The 20,211-nt window shown below is 43.0% G+C and overlaps 2 protein-coding genes across 4 annotated transcripts in view; one reads left to right on the plus strand and one right to left on the minus strand.

Moving 5' to 3' along the window:
- UTP15 (UTP15 small subunit processome component) overlaps nt 1–14,731 on the minus strand; it is a 226,069-nt gene extending 211,338 nt beyond the window's left edge. Inside the window, exon 1 of one of the 3 annotated variants that reach the window (XM_086960791.1) lies at nt 14,643–14,731. The gene's annotated coding sequence lies outside the window, so the exon portion shown is untranslated. Of the gene's footprint in view, nt 1–13,937; nt 14,129–14,555 lie in introns of those variants that run through there. The other 2 variants (XM_086960792.1, XM_086960790.1) reach the window with 2 other exon arrangements.
- Nucleotides 14,732–14,812: 81 nt separating this feature from the next.
- The window catches only part of ANKRA2 (ankyrin repeat family A member 2), a 118,026-nt gene continuing 112,627 nt past the window's right edge, over nt 14,813–20,211 (plus strand). The window contains exon 1 of the mRNA XM_086960793.1: nt 14,813–15,389. The gene's annotated coding sequence lies outside the window, so the exon portion shown is untranslated. The remainder of the gene's footprint in view (nt 15,390–20,211) is intronic.

Genomic DNA, 20,211 nt, shown 5'->3' on the forward strand with positions numbered 1-20,211 from the left:
TATATATACATATACATACATACATACATATACATGTAATTGGTTGGTATTGGTTTATCGATGACCTTTTTGTAATTTGGAGGGGCAGTGAGATGCAGGCAAAGCAATTTTTTGATGACATCAACACTAATAATCTCAATTTGACATTCACGGCAACCCTAAGTCAAGCTGCTGTTACATTTCTGGACACTGAGGTGTATGTTGGCAATGGTAGGTTGGAGACTACGCTCTTCCGTAAAAAAAAAACCTGCAGGGAACAGTATCCCGCACGCGGGCAGTGCCCATCCAGCCCACCTCATCGCAAGCATACCCTACGGGGAAATGCTGCGCATGAGGAGGGTATGCAGCAATCCCAGCGATTTAGAGGCAGCCCAACAAGTCAGCAAAGAAAGATTCCTTGAAAGAGGTTATTCAGAAGGACTGGTTGAAGGAGCTAGGGTCAGATCTATGAGGTTTAATAGACAGGACCTACTTGCCAAATACACCCAGAATTCAGTTGAGACAGCACGGTCCAATGAGGAGAATGTGGACAATGGGAAAGATATGTCTTTCAGGATCATTCCTGGCTATAGTAAGCAGCACAAGGCCATTAACAAGATTATGAATAGGAATTGGCCTATTGTTGCGAATGATCCTGTAATAGAGTCCACTTTACCAAACAGGGTTTCACTTACATTCAGTAGGGCACCCTCCCTCAAAGATCGGCTGGTTGATACTAGTCCAGAAACCTTAGAGAAGACTACATGGCTGCAAAATAACAGTGGCTTTTTCAGATGCAAAACCTGCAAGTCCTGTTTACATGTAATCAACAAAAAGTGATTTGCGGATGGTTTCAGTAAACTAGAACACCCTATCACGCAAGTTTTGACCTGCAAGACAGAATTCGCTGTATACGTATTGGAATGTCCATGCTCGCTACAGTATGTTGGCAGTACCAAACTAGCTGTACATAAACGCATACTGCAGCATTTAAGAGCCATCACCATTCAAGACAATACGTATCTGGTGGCGCGACATTTTCGCGAACACCATCATGGCGACAACACTAGCCTTAAGTATTTTGTCATTGATGCGGTCAAGGCTAGTAGGCGTGGAGGCGATAGGGAGGCCCGGTTACATAAACTGGAAACCCGGTATGTATTACAACTTGATACTAAGGTACCAGGTGGCCTGAACACTACGGAGGACATGTACAAATGTCTACCCTAATGCCCATGAAACCTCCAGATCTGTCTTTCTCTAGGACAGTCACTGTATTGTTTAAAGTAACTGGTGTCATCGGCTGATGGCACAGCAGCATTGATCATGCCCCTTATTGGTGCAGGGGGCGATTTGTTATTGATACCATGAGAGCAGTGTCATTTTGTTCAATCTCACTGTGTTTTACTTGGTATTCCCGGCTGGGGACATCAGCAAAGGATAATTTTAATAGGATCATCGATCACAGGTCTATATTTGGTTGTTGGATGAATTATTTATTAACATTTACCAACTATTCTAGAACTATTTTTTCACTGTTTCACAGGGAATGTGAGATTATATATATTTTACACTGTTGCTGCTATTAGTAAGGATATTGAGGAGTACTACAAATCAATAATTTTAACAACACTCAATGGGTAAAATATATATTAAAAAATCACTTTAAATTTGTTAAATAGATTTTACACAGTGACTTTGACTTTGGATTAGCTTCTGTGATGAGGCGCGGGTACTTTATATACTGAGGACATATCATTGGTAGCCATGCAATATGAATTAATATCTTATTAATATTTTTGGATGTATATCTAGCACATGTCAATTGCACTGTATCTAGATTTTTATATGGTATTTCCCCCTAAAGAGTCAGGCCTGTCAACATTGAAACATGAGTATATGTTTACTAAAGGCATTATTTGCACATGAACAATAACAGTTTACTCTGCGTTGTTTGCACTATGAAAGATTTGCACTTGCACTTTACGATTATACAATGAATATTGTGTAATTTTTTACGTTCAGCATATTTGCATTACTTTGCACTACTGATGATGGACCTGACTAGTACTTTATCTCATATTTGTTCCAGTACGACTTTGTTAAATATTTGTTCAATATGTTTATCTTTTGAATATTGGGAGTATTACCTTAAACATTTTTTACATTTTTTAACTATTTGTTGATACAGGCACTTTTACATTATGAGATACATTCTTGAGGTATTTTACCGAAATTATATTATATTCGATTATGAATATTGTATTTTAACATTATTTGGCTAACATTTAGATCCAATGTTTCGCATTATCTCGTTTGTACATGGACATGTGGATCTGTCTTCCATTTTTACTGTGTAAATCTATCACGTGGTGATGACGATGTTTGACACTGGCACTTTAAAAATGAGCACTTGTATGAGGGACGTTGTCATGTGAACAAGGCTCCAGGGAGCCGAAACGTCATGCGGCATACTTTGCTTCAATAAATTTTGCACAAAGAATTGGTCCCTGTCCGAGGAATCTGTGGCAGCAATGCACGGACGATTGGTGTGTTTTCACTGAGACGCGGTATCTACACAATACATATACATACACACACACACACACACACACACACACACACACACACACACACACACACACTGAAATACTCCTTTCCCTTATCAATTCCTACAAGAAAACGGAACGGACACCACTTATTTAGTGCTTCACTTATTTTATTCGCGCGTTAGCCACCATGAGGCGTTTCGGGCTTCACCGAGCCCTTAATCACATGACGTGCCATGTGGTTTCTCTAATTTTTAAAGTGACATGGTGCTGTAGGTGCCATAAAGATAGAAAACATACTTTCTACATTGGTGCTGTATTGTATCAAGTTGAACGATTGCTAAAGGTTAAACAGATTTTTAGCTTTTCACATTTTTTCACCCTTGCATCCAATAATGTTATCTTAAAAATGTCAAAGACAATCATAAAATTCATTATTATAGAACAAATTCCATTTGTGTACTGGGTAAAAGAAATGATTAATATCCTTAAAATATGTTTTCATAACTATAAAGCAGTTTAAACAATGTAAATCATATCTCATAAATAGATTGCTGTTAATAAATATTTATATTAACTGATCATTGTAATCATTATGTAACATTTGCTAGAGGACTCGTGTTTGGGCAATTGTGGACCTAAAGTGTTTCAGCTAGTCACCTCGTGTGAGGAGACAAGCTTAAACACGTTGGGTCCGTAATTGCCATATATGAATTCATAAATGAACATTTCGTTTATCACTAGTTCTGCCCTCCAGCATTCAAACCTTGGAAGCGAGTGAGTGTTACGAAGATATAGCGGATGACTGTTTCCGGCACGCCGCGGCCAACCCGCAAAGCATGGTGACAACTAAATAGATCTTCGCAGTGGTGTGTATGTATGTATGTGTATATATATCTTGATCACGGTGTGAAATATGATATTTCACACCGTGATCAAGCCCTCCCGGGTGAAACGCGTTGGTGAAGGGGGATAATGGCACTGCTACAAACATAATAAATCGTGAAATTGAGGTCTGTGAGAGTGCACTTGTAATTTTTTCCCGTTTTTGGTGAAGGATTGATTTCGAGGTTTGTCCTACCTCGACACGCGCACCAGCTGTGCAAAGTGCGCATTCCGAAGCAGGACACTTTGGTGAATAATATATATATAGAAATTTGGCATATAACAACTTGGTGAAGAAATTGGGAGACAATTGGGATATTGTGGTGAAAAAAATTGGATAAATGGGGCAACTTGGTGCTGTGGCCTAAGAAAGAGTACATTGCTGAAGCAGATAGGCAGTTAAACGATATAGCATGTTCTGAGAAATCAACTCTAAAGGAGTATGATAAAGCAAGGGCAACAATTTACAAGGTATTGTCCCAGTATAAAAGAGAAGGTCCGATTTCTAATGAAGAATTTAAATATTTGCACAATGAGTTCACTAAGCTACCCATATTGTATCTCATTCCTAAGATACACAAAGGAAGAACACCTATCCCAGGGAGAACCATTATTTCCGCTATAGACAGAGTTGGAGAGAACATTGGTCAATATGTGGACCACTTTTTACAAGATTTGGTTAGTACTCTCCCCAGTTATATTAAGGGTACAGTCGACTTCCTGAGTAAAATGAATGAAGTAGTGTGGTCAGAGGATCTACTATTAATAACGCTTGATATAGAATTCTTATATACAAGCATAGATCACTCTCAGGGACTAGAGGCCATTAAGTACTATCTATCTAATCGACCAATAGAATACTATGGACATAGTAAAATCATTGTTGAATTAATTAAATGGTGCTTATATAACAACTTTTTCCTCTTCAACAATGTACTGTACAAACAACTAAGAGGAGTAGCCGTGGGGGCCTGTTTCTCCCCCAGCTATGCATGCTTGCATGTTGGCTGGTGGGAGAAACAGGTCCTTAGGCGCACGCACAAGGCAGCCTTCGACACACATGTGACTACATACTATCGGTACATCGATGACGTGCTCCTGTTATGGCGCAGGACACAATTGGAGGCAGAATTATTCATTTCTGAGATTAACAACAATTCTCTAAATTTGAACTTCACCTCCAATACTGACAAATCACAGATCGATTTCCTTGACGTGAGGCTTCAAGTCAAGGAGGGCGTGCTGTGTACTACGCTGTTTAGGAAGCCAACAGCTGGGAACACTACGCTACATGCCAAAAGTTCCCATCCTAAACATCTAATAGCTAGTATACCGTATGGCAAAGTACTCAGACTGAAACGGATTTGTAGCAACAATGAGGATTTTAGGATTTGCCAAGATGAAATGCGTGCGCGTTTAAAGGCGAGAGGCTACAGTGATAAAATCATAAACAAGGCTATCACAAAAGCGAGAGACCGACCCAGGGATACCTTGTTTCAGAAGGGCAACACTGGGGTGGCAGTTGAAAATGATACACAAGATAGCCCTAGGTTTATCACTACCTTCTCCAAACAAGAGAGAAAAATAAGATCCATAGTGTCCAAACACTGGCCCATTGTGCTTACAGACAGCATTCTACAAGAAAAACTGCCCAGATTACCATCCATTACTTTTAGAAAGGGCAAATCCATGGGTACAGAGTTAGATAAAAACTCCCCTGAAATCAGAAAACCAATAACGTGGTTACAAAATGTAAATGGATTCAGAAGATGCACATCTTGTCGTGCTTGTAAATTTGGTTGCAACAAAACTACTTATTGCACCCCTTTTGAAACCTCTCCTGTCCCCATTAAGGGCAGTTACAACTGCAAGACTGAATATGCTGTTTACGTTCTGTCGTGCACCTGCGGCCTTAACTACATTGTTAGTACCAAGCTGCAGGTGCACGTCAGAATATTGCAGCATATTAGGGCAATTTTGCATAATGATCCCACATACCCTGTGGCCCGGCATTTTTCCAGTAGCCATGACAAAGATATTAATTGTCTGACGTACTATGTCATCAGTGCTGTGCCCATGTCCAAGAGGGGTGGAAACAGGGAACGTCAATTAAGACAACTGGAAACAAAGTTCATATTAGATTTCGATAGTAAATGGCCGCATGGGTTAAATAATATGGAGGATATGCACACTTTCTTGTAGTATTGTTTGAGATAATATCGCTGCAGCATGGTGTATATCAGAATTGTAAATATTATATATTTTTCCACCATTCCCATTATTTACGCTTTACGCAGAATCTTTCCATGACCATTGGTTAATTTTTTGTAGGTTTTTTTGCAAACTTTTTTACCAATTTTAGAATTGTTTTAATTGCTCCGGCTGGAGTTTTTTATTATCAAGGAATTGGAATGCACGTTTGCTATGAATTATTATTAACTATGGTCTTAATGTAGATCTTTTTATTGCACTGCACTTTCCCCTTCTGATATAGGGGATGGGTTTGTTATTTGCACAATATTTTAAGCACCTTATAAGTATTTAACTATAGTATAGTTAGCTCTTACGCACTTTATAGGTCTTTAAGCATTCTGGATTCATACAGTTATTGTCACGAGATTAATTCTCATAGGCATTTATTAGCAATCATTGATGTATTATGGATTTACCCAGCTAGAAAGATAAATGCTATTATGTATTTATTTAACTTGGAGATTACTTTGTATTTATACAGTGATTTATTTATGTTTGGTTCTCTTTTTGTTAAAAATGCACTGTCATTTTAACATTTTAGTAACAAACATGCATTTCTCTGTAGGGCGAGTAATCCCAGCGTTCAATATTATGATTGCAGTCTGCCCTCAATGTCTAGGATCACGTGACTTTCACTAATGCAAATTGAGTGTGCATCATCACAAAATATATAAAAACAAAAAATGGCGCAGTAAACGCTGTATGTGATCAAGGGCTGGACAGCCTGAAACGCGTCGTCGCAGGTTGTGAACAATAAAGATTTCTCGCCTGAATTAATGCTGCAAAGTTCTGTGTCTCCTTCTTCGCCAGGGGCTAACTGGAAATGGTTGGAGTGTTTCCTTTGGATATATATATATATATATATATATATATATATATATATATATATATATATATATATATATATATATATACATACATACACACACACACACACATATACATACATCCACCCACCCCCCTAAATACATACGTAAAGAGAAAAATAGCATGGAATTAAACTATGTTAAATGGATACTTTTTGCCTATCATTAAATCACACACTTTTTAGATTATTTCTGCATATTTTCAACACTTTTATTGCATCTTCTCTGTAATCCCTTCACAGGCTCCCTTTAATTCCTTCACATTATTTTTAGTTCCATTGTGTAATTGTATCCATATCTTGCTCTTCACTATCTCTTATCCTTTGTCTATACCTAGTGATCTACAGTCTGCCACGTAGTTCTTCCTAGCCTCTATGTGCACCCCCCCCTCCACCAACCCTGCTGTGTATTTGTTCTGCTGCTAACATGCATTTCATTTACAGTCTTCTAAAACCACACTTTCATCTTCGTCTCTGCATGAGGTAATAATGCTGCTCAATGCTTTTTATTTTGTTAAACTTTACTTTTGCTCTTTCTCCTCAGATCTTTGGTGAAAGAATTGTACACATTGGCTTTTAAGTGAAGCTGATCTTGCAAGGTCTCAGACCCAAGAGCAATTTAAAAGTGTAAGACTTTGTAGCCAAAAACAGAGATCAATTTTTCAACATAACTATAAAAATCCTTTAGGTAAACCGTGCAGTATTGCAGGATATATTTACAATTCACATGTTTTACTTTATCTTTCTTTCCCTAAGAGTAGTTGCTTTTCTTAGATGTAGTGTTTCTGCATTTTTTTTACATGCGACGACATAAGACTCCTGTATAGTGTATATGTAATAGGCGTTGCTTCTAGGTGACTGGGTGACTTCAGATTGTGGGATTCATGATAGAACATGATTGAGAGCTCTGAAGTGGGAGGCAGAAGGCAGCATGTTTCTTCCAGTGCCTGTCAGTATGTCATAAAAAGGTGGTCAGACAACATGCTCATCCATTACTTGGCCTTTCTGGAAAGCGCACTGAGTGATGGTCACAAATGTACTAATTGCAATTACCATTTTATATTAAAGTGTGTGAAGGAGATATACATACCAGTTGCAATATTGGCAATGCTAAAGAAAATGCTATGCTTGCAGGAGAAAATAGAGAGATTGTGGGTTAAAGAGAGAGGGCATGGTAAAGGGGATAACGCAAGGAAAAACAAGCAGGGCAGAGTGAAAAGACAGATGGGAAGGAAGGCGATGACGTGCGAGATGATGTCAGGAGAAAAGGGGCGTAAGTATATTTCAGAGTGAGAGACTGCAGAGGAAAGTGGTTTGATGGGTTACTGGGAGAGATGGAGACACTGAATACCACGACCACACCCACAGAATTCAGGAATGCCCCGGTTACTTACCGGTAATCTTCATTACTCCGAGTCCTAGTCTTCCTCGCCACAGTAATCACTAATGAGCATCCTGCTCCCACAGAAACTCCAAGCAAAGTTAACATACTAGTCTCCCTAGCCCTCCAACATGGCCCCCAGTGGCAACCACCAATCACATAAAAGGATACAAGATCCACAGCACGACCTGAAAACCAGAGCCGCATACATGAAGCCACAACAAAGGGCTGAGAGGGAAGGGAAGGGAAACTATACTGTGGCGAGGAAGACTAGGACTCGGAGTAATGAAGATTACCGGTAAGTAACCGGGGCATTACATCCTCGTCCGTCTTCCTCGCCACAGTAATCACTAATGAGCAGATACCAAAGCAATATCAGCTTCATGGATAGGAAACACAGCCCACACATAGAAGGCAGCACAACAAAAAACAACAGTGACAACAAAGGAGAGAGATACACCCCAAGAAACCACTGAGTACAAAACCAAAGATGCAATGGCAACAGAAGCACCAACCCCAAGCCGGTAACGAGAAAAGAAGGCACGAGGGGAACACCAAGAGTTCGACCAGCCAAACACCCATGGAAACAACCGGAAAGGCGGACCAAGAAACCGCAACAAACCAGAAGAGACGCCCCCGAAACGAACGATAGGGAACCACCGACTGAAACAGGCACCAAAAGGAGAGCCACCCAAAACCACCGAATGAGAGCGGAAGAGATGGCAACAGACCCCCTCCAGAGCAGTCAAAGTGACAAACAAAAGACCACCACAGAAAAAGCAGCCGTGCAAGACCAAGAATACATCAAGGCACGCTACACAACCAAAAATGTGCAAAGGAGTCAACAGGAAGCAACACCCCCGCCGACAGATCCAAGAAGTGCACGTCCCCGTACTCCAACTGACCAATGGAACCCTGTGCAATGCACCAACACCAACGGAAGGTCCCACAGGGAGGAGATAACCCAGGATAAGGGGGTAGAAGGACCAGAGACGCGAAAGACAAGCCTCAAAAAGGCCCCACAAACACAAAAGGGATACCAAGAAAAGCTCCAAAGGTAGCCCCCCCCAAACATAGAGGGTAGATAGGGCCAAGCCCAACCAACACTGAACCCCCCAAAAAATTTCCAGGACCCAGCCAGGAGCCAAATCATAGTGCAGACCCCAATAGCAAAGGAGACTCAAAGCGCAGCGAAAGACCACAAAGCAGAGGGGCGCCCCCACAGTGGAACAAGGCCCGCAACTCCAATGAACAATCACCCAGGAACAGGGAACACTGAAAAAGAGCCAATCCAGAAGGAACACTTACTGGAACACCGGAAGAGGAACCGGAGGGTCCAATAATGGATATGAAAGGAACGGCAACGCCCAACCCGGACGCAACGCCACCACCAACAACAGAGGAAACCACGGGGGCGAAGCCAACCCGTAACCACCAGAGGCACCAAAGCCCCAACGCACCCAAACCCCAGCACAAGTGCCGGAAGCAGGGTAACCAGAGGAAGGCGGACAACAGGCCCCTCTGCAACCGGAAGGACAACGCATCCACCTCCAAGCCCACGGAAAAGGCATAAAAGAGGAGAAACAATGGAACGTGTCAAGGACCGAAGAAGCAAATAAGACCACCATCCGATATTCAAAACACCACAACAATGGCAGGAATACCATCCGTAGCAGACAAAAAGAACCCACGGAGGGAAGAACCCGCACAGACAGCCCGTCAACACACTCTCCCAGTGCAGGAGAAAAACCGTAGACAGGGACACCAACCATGACCCTGGCCTGGAACTAAGGAGTCGACAGAGGAAACTGAGGGAACGAACAAGGTAACCCTCCCTACAGAGAGAAGCAGAACATGACTACACAAGAGTCTGCCCGGACACCAACACGGCGAATCGCCAGTAAGGCCGGTCAACGTCCAGCGACCCAACCGAACAGCCATCAGCCCCCTGCAACGGAGAACAAGAAAGCAGAGCCACCGACCACCAGTCCGCATCAAAGAGCCATCCAGAAAAAGCCCCCCCCCCAAGGCCACAGACAGACACGCGTAGTGACCGTCCGAGAGGGAACAAACAGAAACGAACGACATCGGAACAGATGACCAACATCCAGCCACCAACACAGAACCACCCTCACTAGGGCAGGCACAGGAACCCCTAGATCAAAATCCAGACCAAAGGGGCGTCAATGAGAAAAACAAGACAACTCATCATAAGAGACAAAGGGAGAGGAGCCCAAGGCACCACCAACAAGCAGGCGTAAAGAAAACCCGGACCCTCAACCAAAGCCACACTGGAGGGCAAGTTCCCGACACCAGGGACCGAAAACAGACACCAGAGGCAAAGTCAGTGTACGATGCCCGAACACCAAACCCAACAGCGTCCCAAGAGAGCCCCAACCTACATCCGATCCAGAGAAGGAATCAGGAAGCATCTGAGGCGCCAGAACCTCAGCAAAGACACGAGGGGAGGCACACAGGCCAAAAGCCAAACCAATACGAGAGGCCAAAAGGACAGGGGCATGGAGAGAAGCATCCCGCAAACCGAAGGAATCCATAAGCCCAAAGAATGAGCAGAGGCAGGAACACCTCCAAGGACACCAACTGGTATGTGACGGAACCAAAACAGCAATCCAACCAAGGCAGATACAACACCGGACATAGGCCTCCGTGAGACATCCCACCATCCAAAACAGAAACCAGGGAAAATCCATCATGGGCCCGGGAAACAGAAGCGTTGAAGAATAACCCCAAGATCCGACCCCAGCATAAAAAGACCATGCAGGTCCACAACCTCCACCCTCACTGAGACACGGGAAGGACCCGGAACACAGCTGGCCCACGCGGGAGGGGGAAGCGATTCCCGAAAATGCAAGTCAGCCGCCACCAACATCTGCTGAAACACTCCAAGGCCGCGGAAAAAGAATAACCAGCAACATCATCATAGTAAGTAGGAGCACCCAAAAGCGTACCAACACCCTGGAAACCAGAGAAAGAGCCCCAGTCCGGGAGCAGCACGCTGCAGGCATGACACCGTAGGACTCCAAGAAGCGCAGCAAATAAAGGACTTCAAAATGAAAAGCGCCAAAACGACTCGATACCAAACAGCTCCGCGACATACAAAGTAGAAGTCCAAACTGTGACGAAACCTGGGATAGAACCAGGGAACCACAAACCCCCAGACAAACCCCCTCCCATGCGAGCAAAACAGGGAGGCCCGAAAGCAGTGAACATCAAGTCCGCTAAAGCAGGACAGAAACATGCAGAGCAAGAGGGGCAGTCAGGAGTAGAGAACACGTATGGGACACACCAGCGTGACCCGGAGGGAAGCCAATAACATACAGAGTATGCAGAAGCACAAGTGGAGGGAAACACCAAAACCGACAAGCACCCATGAGGCAAGCGCCACAAAAATACATGCAGTATCAGAAGCGGACACAAACTGCGAGCGAATGCAGCCCCCCCACCAACAGCAGAAAACCAAATGCTGTGGCCACAAACAGGAAGGCGTGCAGGGAAACGCACAGTGGACTTACGAAAAAGCATCACAGAACAGGCAGGATTTGAATCCTGGTCCGGGAGGGCGGGCACCCCGGAAAATACACCGGGACTGCTACAAGCACAATGGCGTTATCAGGAGGCACCAAGAAACATGCCGAGCCCACTAGAGCAGGAAGTGGCAACACAAGTAAAAATATCAGGCCCCCAGACAAGACGCTGAGCCTGCAAAGGCAAGACTCGGAGTCAGCAGCAGAAACAGAACTGGCACTGAAAGCAAGACCCCGCCAGTCCCCTAATGCGCACAACTAGGGGGGATAAAAACAGAACAAAGGACACTGCATCCCCCCAAAACAGAGCTCAAGAGTCCGCTAAAGCAGGACTGCCGCCCCCCACATCAAGGCACGTACCATAAGGAAAACGTCCCAGGCCGGCCATCGGCCCGCCCATGAAAATCATGACAGAAGCCAGAGTCAGGATGTCAACCCACCGAATCTTTAGAGGGGGAAATATAACATACTAACAAGCAAGTCAAGAAGTGACCATATCAAGCACAACAACTCCACCATCCACCAGAAGGCGTGCAGCAAACAGCGCACTAAACCACAGCAAGACGGTATGAAGCCACGCCCCCACCCTGGCCGGCAAACGAGCCCACCGAGCTCAGCTGCTGGAGACGCGGAAGAGGACAACCTCGAGGAAGGAGGGAGTCCCCATTGCAACTCACCAGCACCACCGGGAGGTACGAAAAGAAGCAAGGCACGCCGAGTCCGCTAAAGCAGGACTCGGCAGTACAGCCCAAACAAAAATATACGTGGGAGGGAGGGAACCGGCGAGCGAACCACCAGATCTCACCCCCACCTCCCCCCCCAACCCCAGCGTAGGCATGAAAACAATGAAGACACTCTGAATCTGCTAAAGCAGGACTCGGTAGGACAGCCAAAAGAAGCATGCAGGAGGAGGAGGGGAACCCGTATGGCCCCCCCCCCTCCGGACCCCCCCGGGAGGCAAGAAAACAGTGACTCAGCAGTACAGTAAAAAGAAACAAGCATGTGGGAGGATGGGAACCAGCATGAGACACACCAGCCCCCCCCCCCCCCCCCTGATAGTAGAAACAAAAGAGACAGGTACAGCAATTCCCAGTGTCCGCTAGAGCAGGACAGGGAAAACGCCCTAAGCACCAACCAAGGGGGAAGTGAAACAGGCAATCCAAGTGTGAAAACCAACTCCCCCCCCCATCAGAATGGGGCCCAAGAGTCCGCCAAAGCAGGACCGCAGCCGCCAACTCACCTGAATAAACAGGAACAGGACCAGCAATCGGAGTAGTGCAGAAACAAAAAACAGGTTGTGCTGTGGATCTTGTACCCTTTTAGGCGATTGGTGGTTGCCACTGGGGGCATGTTGGAGGGATAGGGAGACTAGTATGTTAACTTTGCTTGGAGTTTCTGTGGGAGCAGGATGCTCATTAGTGATTACTGTGGCGAGGAAGACGGACGAGGATGTAATGCCCAATTCAGTCTCATAATTCCACTCATAATTATTCATAAAAAAACATTGCTGTTACTGATTTATCTGATACAGCCAACATGCACTGGCAAAGTCAATATGTCTAGCAAAAGTCTTCAGTTCACGTGTTTAAGTCACACCCTAACTTAAATTTGCCGTGCCACTTGGAAAGTACTCCTAGGTACGTTTCTGTGGCCACTCCCTCTTCAGAGGACCCCCTCCACCACTTTGGGTAACGTGTATACAGTACATACAAAGTAATTATCGTGGAAATAGAAGCTGCGAGTATGGGTGACAGCGTCAAATTGCTGGGCACCAAAAAGGGACTCGCAGGAGCTGTGTAGTTACCAATGTCTGGGTCACATGGTCACTGAAGACGTTAAATTAACCACATAGATGCTGATGTCGGAACCGCTGCGTCATCAGCCGCGGTGGCACTGTGCTGACGGAGACGTTCCGCCATGGCCCGCCGGACACGCCTGCGCGGTGCTGATTTAGAGCCTGCGCGGCGCGTTTTATTGAGCGGGCGGGGCCATGACGAACCGCTCCGTCATCAGCACAGCTCACCCGAGGCTGGTGACGGAGCGGTTCTGTCACCAGCGTGTGAGCGCCGCGCGCCCCCCCACCCCCCTTAGCGCTGCGGCGGAATAGCCGCCGCAGCGAAGGAGTTAATAGTCCCAGGTAAATAAAGTAAGTGGGTGGAGTCTTTAATACAATAAATATTATTTGCATTGTTTTTTTTTTTAAATAAATCCAAGGACTCATAACGCTGCCTCCAGTCCCTGGTTTCACAGAAGTATGATGTTGTTTTAAGTAGGAAGCAGTGCCAGATTGACTGCTTGAATTAAAGGACAATGCACATGAAGGATTATGGAAAGGAGTATGTTCAAGCGCGTTGCCACTGTTTCGCTTTAATATTAATCAGACAGTTGTGATTCAATTATCTAAATCCCACAATCTAAGCGTGTGAATGTGGGCAGTTGTGCCACAGTGCTTCGCGACGCTTCATTCAGCTAAGCATTACCTGTCATTCAAGTTCTCGAAGGCATTGGGATATCAGGCCAGGCAAGGCACGGGATCGGCTCTACCGATCCCTGCTGGTCGGCACACCAATGTTAATTGCCGAATAACTTGATCACGTTGCATGAAAACTCTCCTGCGGACGCCGCCATATTGCACCATGAACGGCGCTGCTTGGAGTCTCTTTCTGACGCCGTCACCGGGCTCGACGCCAGGCTCTGTGATGGAGCGAGTGCAACCTAGCGGCCATCTTAGGAAGGCTTTCTCTGCAATGAGGTTAATCACGAGTAACATGCCCACAAAGATGATATCGCAGAAGCTGGAATTCGAAAGTTAGTTACTGTGCATAAATAATTCGTACAGAATGAGTACATGCATCAGTCCTAATATACGCTCTTTTTACTTTCGTTTTCTAAAGCTATCAAGCAGGCTTCTTTTTAAAAGTCGATCGATTTCTTGCTTGATGCAGATTCAGACAGCACAACTTAGCCCCGAGAAAAATAATCATTTACTTCGACCAAATCATCATAACTATGAGAAGGACATTTATTTTAAACCTCAAAATAAAGTCTGAACGATGTCCTATGCCGCTATTTGTACATACACTATATTTACTACTTACTTTTGGAATAAAGTAATAGCAGTCCAACTCCCATGGTATTTGAACAATGGACAGTGGTTCCGAAAATAACAATGAACTCCCAATTACCTGCATGAAAGAGTGACCAATTCCTGTAGAATCCCACTCGCAATGGGGCACTGGGTACAGGCCCACGCTAAATTACAAGCTGTCGCTCTAGTTGTTTTTTTTTTAAGAGCTAGACATTTCAGCGATACATTATAATAGCAACACAGAAAAGGGACTATGAGAGATGCAGCGCTTCTCCTGTACTCAAATGATCTGTGCCACACTGAAACAAACTTCCCGTCAACGAAATTGAGGGATCTACTCAGTTACCTCAAAAAGTGAACTTTAAGCTGTAAAATAAATATCTACATTTGTTATTGTTATCAACATTTTCATCAGATTGCGGAAAGTACTGCAATATTTCAGACACAGAGAAAGGGCGAGAGAGCAGGCAATACAATAAAAAAACAATGCAACAGTAGGCAGCTACAGCACTACGCCGAAACTTGTACGTGCCTACAAAACAGATTAATACCGTATCATTGGTATCACGTTTTGGGAATTGTAAAGCGCCCATCAGTTAGTGGACCACGGAAGCGATTTGTGCTCACCCGGCAACAGCGGGCTATGTGAGCGGAAATGACGAACGCAGGAGCAGGGTAACAACAGAAGATATTTTTATTCAGTGTCCCGGCTCTTGAATTGTGCGGTGTTTTGAGGCTGTGCAGGTGCGCCGGTGTCAGCAGACAGGATGTGTCTGCCCAGTTTTGTGGCAGCTAATTTGACTGAGATGACATAATCCCACCAGGCAAAATAACAGATGATCTGGTGAGTGACAGGCACAAAGTCTGTGCGGTGCGGGCAGGTTGTGCATCTGACCGGCACAGGATGGGAGAAGAGATGTTCCACTCTTGATGTAAGCCACAATTAATAATCACCCCAGTGCATAACAGTGTAATTTACAAAAGCAAATTCGTTTCTGTTTTGTGTATATCTGTGCTGTACTTGAACTAGGCATGCGCTGCCAAATAAATACATAGTAGCTGTACATCTTTAGTTTGAAAGGAAGAGTACCAGCACTTTTAAGCAGGGTGCAGTACTGTAATGGTAGAGCGCCATCACTTTTTAGTAGCGAGCAGTTATCCTGAGATAATGTGAACCTGCACTTTACTTTTCTATTTCTATATCAAACACCGCTTTTTATGCACGTTTTTGTGTGTTGCAGTTTTATAAAGCGCGAACTCGACCCGAAGGTTTTGGAGCACTTTACATGAGCACCAGTTACAATACACAAGGATACTGGTTGTGAGGGAAGGACCTGTTGCATGTTAGTCTTTGTGTTATTGTAATGCTTGTCTTCGTAATTTAGTGATGTTATCCATAGTGGAATGTTGTTTTTTGAATGTTGTGGTATTTTACTAGTGTGGAGAGTTGGAGGAAGGATTCCGTCCAGGACTGCATTGAGCAGGAATATTGTATGCTGATGGTTGACAGGAATTTATTACCTAGTGTTTACCATTTGATATCTGTTGTTCACCTGGGAATTGCTTCTTTTTTCTCTTCATCGTGTGCAGCCCATTCTTATATGCTGATCCCTCCATAATCATTATTGGTTATTACTGGTGTTCTTCCATTAAAGTGACAAGAATGGAATGAATGTTTCACAAACTGCATTGATATAAGGCATGTGGAGTGGTCAGCTCAGGTTGTGAAAGATATTAGGAGAGCTCAAGCTGTGTACAAAAAAATAGGACAATGCAATAGGTAGTGTGAAAGTTGAGAACTTGTAAAGGGGGGATTACAAGCGAGTGAAAAACCATGGGAAGAAAAGTAAAGCACAGTGCGTGTATTTCGAGCAATAGAGTTGTCTGAACAAATCATCACCTTAGGAAGGGTAGTTCATATGCTTCACCACGATTCTACCCTCAGAAGTTTGTCATTGTCTAAATACATAAAGAAAACAAAGTTAGAAATCCTTTGACAATTGCTGGAGTTTGCAGCTCATGGCTCTACCTGATTGTGGAACACCCCTCTGGTTGAGCATGATCTTAGAACCATCAGCATAGCCCAGGCTTCACTTACGCCCAGCTGCGTGCTGGGCATGGAGTCCAGAATCACACTGTGTTAATGCATGTAAAATCTTTTAACTATAGGCAATCTCCAGTAAGCCATGTGCACAGATGGGAAAGTATACCCCTATTCTACAGCTCCAGGTTTATCAGGATGTCTTTTTAAGGAAACAGAAAACCAGTTAGTAAGTATTAACAGAACTAGTATCTTCCCACAGTTTTTCATAAGATGAAGATTCTTTCCAGGGAAGGAAGAATTGACGCCAACCTCTTAAAATATGAGAGTCACAAACTTGTTGAGCTTTTATATCATGGTTGTTTTTTTACCATAATCAATCATATCATTTGTAAAGCGCACTGCTCACCCGTGTGGGTCTCAAGGCGCTGGGGTGGGGAATGCTGCTACTGCTCGAAAAGCCAGGTCTTGAGTTTTCTGAAGGTCAGCAGGTCTTGGGTCTGCCCCTTAGGGATGCTGTGGTGGTGCTGAGTGATGCTGTGGTGATGTGATAGATAGAGTGAGTGTAATAGATAGATAGAGTGAGGGCGATAGATAGAGGGAGGGCGATAGATAGAGTGAGGGCGATAGATAGGTAGATAGAGTGAGGGCGATAGATAGCGTGAGGGCAATAGATAGATAGATAGAGTGAGGGCGATAGAGTGAGGGCGATAGATAGAGTGAGGGTGATAGAGTGAAGGCAATAGACAGATAGATAGAGTGAGGGCGATAAATAGAGTGAGGGCGACAGATAGATAGAGTGAGGGCGACAGATAGAGTGAGGGCGACAGATAGAGTGAGGGCGATAGATAGAGTGAGGGCGATAGATAGAGTGAGGGCGATAGATAGAGTGAGGGCGATAGATAGAGTGAGGGCGATAGATAGAGTGAGGGCGATAGATAGATTGAGGGCGATTAGATAGAATGAGGGCGATTAGATAGAATGAGGGCGATAGATAGAGTGAGGGCGATAGAGTGAGGGCGATAGATAGAGTGAGGGAGATAGATAGATAGATAGAGTGAGGGAGATAGATAGATAGTGAGGACGATAGAGGGAGATAGAGTGAGGGCGATAGATACAGTGAGTAGATAGAGTGAGGGCGATAGATAGATACAGTGAGGCGATAGATAGAGTGAGGGCGATGAACAGAGTGAGGGCGATAGATAGATAGACAGATGGAATGAGGGTGATAGAGTGAGGGCGATAGATAGACAGATAGAGTGAGGGCGATAGATAGATTGAGGGCGATAGATAGATAGAGTGAGGGCAATAGATAGAGTGAGGGCAATAGATAGATAGAGTGAGGCGATAGATAGACAGAGTGAGGCGATAGATAGCCAGATAGAGTGAGGGCGATAGATCGATAGACAGAGTGAGGGCGATAGATCGATAGACAGAGTGAGGGCGATAGATCGATAGACAGAGTGAGGGCGATAGATCGATAGACAGAGTGAGGGTGATAGATCGATAGACAGAGTGAGGGCGATAGATCGATAGACAGAGTGAGGGTGATAGATCGATAGACAGATAGAGTGAGGGAGATAGATTGATAGAGTGAGGGCAATAGATAGATAGATGGTTGTGTGTGTTATGCTTTGTTTTGCTATGCTATGTTTCGTTATGCTATGCTGTGTTTAGTTGTGTTTGGTATGCTATTCTATGTTTTGCTAGGCTATGATATGTTTTGTTTTGTTATGCTATGTTTTGTTAAGCTATGTTTTCTTGTGTTTTGCTATGTTTTGCTATGCTATGTTTTGTTATGTTATGCCATGTTTTGTTATGCTATGCAATGTTTTGTTTTGCTATCCTATGCTTTGTTTTGTTATGCTATGTTTTGTTTTGCTATCCTATGCTTTGTTTTGTTATGCTATGCAATGTTTTGCTATCCTATGCTTTGTGTTTTTATGCTATGCTATGTTTTGTTGGGTTTTTTGTGTTTTGTTATGCTATGCTTTGTTATACTATGCTATGTTTTGTAGTGTTTTGCTATGCTATGCTTTGTTTGGCTCTGCTATGTTTTGTTATATTATGCTTTGTTATGCTATGTTTTGTTATGCTATGCTTTGTTATGCTATGCTATGTTTTGTTGTGTTTTGCTATCCTGTGCTTTGTTTTGTTATGCTATGCAATGTTTTGTTGTGTTTTGTTAAGCTATGCTATGTTTTGTTGTGTTTTGCTATGTTTTGTTATGCTATGTTTTGTTATGCTATGTTTTGTTATGCTATGTTTTGTTATGCTATGTTTTGTTATGCTATGTTTTGTTATGCTATGTTTTGTTATGCTTATGCTATGTTTTGTTATGCTATGTTTTGTTATGCTATGTTTTGTTATGCTATGTTTTGTTATGCTATGTTTTGTTATGCTATGTTTTGTTATGCGATGTGTTGTTATGCTAGGCAATGTTTTGTTTTGCTATCCTATGCTTTGTTTTGTTATGCTATGCAATGTTTTGTTTTGCTATCCTATGCTTTGTTTTGTTATGCTATGTTTTGTTTTGCTACCCTATGCTTTGTCTTGTTATGCTATGCTATGTTTTGTTGTGTTTTGTTATGCTATGCTATGCTTTATGCTATGCTATGTGTTGTTGTGTTTTGTTATGCTATGCAATGTTTTGTTTTGCTATCCTATGCTTTGTTTTGTTAAGCTATGCTATGTTTTGTTGTTTTGTTGTGTTTTGTTTTATGTTATACTATGCTTTGTTATGCTATGCTATGTTTTTTTGTTTTGTTGTGTGGTTTGTTATGTTATGCTATGCTTTGTTATGCTATGCTATGTTTTTTGTGTTTTGCTATGCTATACTTTGTTTTGTTATGCTATGCTATGTTTTGTTTTGCTATCCTATGCTTTGTGTTGTTATGCTATGTTTTGTTGTTTTGTTGTGTTTTGTTATGTTATGCTATGCTTTGTTTTGTTATGTTATGCTATGCTTTGTTATGCTATGCTATGTTTTTTGTGTTTTGCTATGCTTTGTTTGGCTATGCTATGCTTTGTTTGGCTATGCTATGCTTTGTTATGCTATGCTTTGCTTTGGTATGCTATGCTTTGTTATGCTATGCTTTGTTATGCTATGCTTTGTTATGCTATGCTTTGTTATGCTATGCTTTGTTATGCTATTCTTTGTTATGCTATGTTTTGTTATGCTATTCTTAGTTTTGATATGCTATGTTTTGTTGTGTTTTGTTATGCTATGTTTTGTTTTGTTATACTATGCTTTGCTATGCTATGTTTTGTTATGCTATGTTTTGTTGTGTTTTGTTATGTTTTGTTATGCTATGCTTTGTTTTATGTTATGCTATGTTTTGTCCTGCTATGTTTTGTTGTGTTTTGTTATGCTATGCTATGTTTTGTTACACTATGCTATGTTTTGTTACACTATGCTATGTTTTGTTTTACTATGCTTTGTTTTGTTATGCTATGCTATGTTTTGGTATGTTATGTTTTGTTATGTTATGCTATATTTTGTTGTGTTTTGTTATGCTATGCTATGCTTTGTTGTGTTTTGCAATGCTATGTTTTGTTTTGCTATCCTATGCTTTGTTTTGTTATGCTATGCTATCTTTTGTTGTGTTTTGCTATGTTTTGTTAT

The sequence above is a fragment of the Lissotriton vulgaris genome, chromosome 3_1, assembly GCF_964263255.1.
Source record: "Lissotriton vulgaris chromosome 3_1, aLisVul1.2, whole genome shotgun sequence".
Taxonomy (NCBI): Eukaryota; Metazoa; Chordata; class Amphibia; order Caudata; family Salamandridae; genus Lissotriton; species Lissotriton vulgaris.